The sequence below is a fragment of the Cynocephalus volans genome, chromosome 3 (genome assembly GCF_027409185.1).
Source record: "Cynocephalus volans isolate mCynVol1 chromosome 3, mCynVol1.pri, whole genome shotgun sequence".
In the NCBI taxonomy this organism is placed as follows: Eukaryota; Metazoa; Chordata; class Mammalia; order Dermoptera; family Cynocephalidae; genus Cynocephalus; species Cynocephalus volans.
Window position 1 is genome coordinate 138339988 of NC_084462.1, and position 1946 is coordinate 138341933.

General features: G+C 39.7%; 1 pseudogene; it reads right to left on the reverse strand.

The window, feature by feature from the left end:
* Window positions 1–896: 896 nt before the first annotated feature.
* On the reverse strand, window positions 897–967 carry LOC134374126 (U2 spliceosomal RNA; annotated as a pseudogene).
* Between the last annotated feature and the right edge of the window lie 979 nt (window positions 968–1946).

The following is a 1946-nucleotide window of genomic DNA, read 5'->3' on the forward strand; positions in this document are numbered from 1 at the left end:
TTACATCTGGAGATGCTGTGGAAAGAAAAATGGGCTTATGTGAGAATCTGATGAAAAGCATTTTCCTTGTTTGGGTCAGATTACTTGAGTTTGATGTCTTCTGCCATTCACTTGCTGTATGACCTTGGGCAATTAGCCTCTAAAAGTCTCTTAAATGTTGCTGATAAAACATGCACCTGGGATTGTTGTGAGGCTTAAATGTGATAGTGTATGTGAAAGTGATCTTTAAATTGTTAAGTACTTAACAAGAGTGAGTTATTTTTAAATATAAAAAATCTACCAAACTCTTGCTCCAAACCCGATGCACTAATTTCCCCTTTGGGACAGTTTGGATAGTAATTAAAGTCAGTTTACGAGCTTGTACACATTCTTCACATAATTTGAGCTTGTTCCAACTTGTTTGTATAATTAATTGGTGGCATTTACTGTGACAAATGTACCTTTGTGATTTTCTTTTTGCTGTATAACTAATAGGTGTCACCCATCTTAATAATTCATAAGTATTTTTAAAATTTGTGAAAAAATAAATTTTATCATTTGGGATCTAAAATAGAAAAAAATAAATTTAATGTGGGTGAAAATCATAACTTTCATGATCATTTATGCAATCCACAGATTGATCTTAGCGTTTTTCCATTCTTAGTCTGGAGTTTCAGAACTTGGATGAGGAGTGGAGAACCAGTCCAGGAGAGAGTAGGCCTAAGAGTATCTCTGTAATTATTCTTGAGATTCTTTGCAAAACACTGTTTGGCCTGTATATAATATATATTTATTAAAGAGAAATTGGAAAATATAAATAAGAAAACAATTTCTAAATCCCATTATTACTACTTAGGTATTTAATTATCTATTGTTTAGTTGATATTATCCATTGTTGTAACACACCACCCCAAACTTAGTGATATAAAACATTTTATGATGCATGCAGATTCTACACTTGATCTTAGCCAAAAGGCCGAGAAGCGATATGATGCATGCGGATTCTGTGTGGCAGGAATTCAGACAGGGGATTGTGGAATGGCTTATCTCTGTTCCATGATCTCAGGGGCCTCTGCTGGAAAAAAAAGCTACTGGTGACTCACCAGCTGGGAATTGGAGTCACCCAGTAGCTTCTTCACTCAAAGGCTTGCTGATTGGGCTGGGATGACCCAAAGGCTGGGCTCAGCTGGGATTCTTGAATGGAGTCTAGACCATTTGGCCTCCTCATGTGATTTGGACTTTTCACAGCATGATGCCTGGGTTCTGAGAACAATTGACCCAAAGGGAAACTTCTGGAGATTGAGCATTCCAAGAGAACCATGCAGAAGCTGCATGACTTTTTGTGAATTAACTTCAGAATACATATAGGGTTACTTCTGTCATACTCTATTGGTCAAAGTTGTCGTAAGCTTGACTGGATTCAAGGGGAATGGGACATAGGGCCCACCATTCATTGGGAGAAAGAATGAAGAATTTGGGAGCTAAGTTTAAAATACTCATCTTGTTATTCCAGGAAACTGGCCTTGAATCTGGGAGCCTTGACTCTAAAGGATCTGGGTTTTGCGTGAGACTCCAGCTGTGTGCACTAGCCTTGAGGACTCCTTTGCTAAATAAATAAATAAATAAATAAATAAATAAATAAATAAATAAAGTTAATAAAATAAAATACACATCTTTGCAAGATTTTTTTGTATAGCTTACAAACTATGCCCATACACGCAGCCAGCACAGCCGCAACCACCGAGCTGCCACAAGAAGTGCCACGGGCTCTCCCAACCCGGGGTGGTGAGGGGCTTCAGGCCTCAGCCACATGCCCCTGACATGTGCAACCAGCCCATAGACAACCACCAAGCCACAGCAAGAAGGGTCCCATGTTCCTGAGCTGGGACAGTAGGGGCAAGGGCTTTTACCACCCCGCCCCTGACATCTCCACCCAGCCCAGCGATAACCAAGCTACAGCTGGAAGC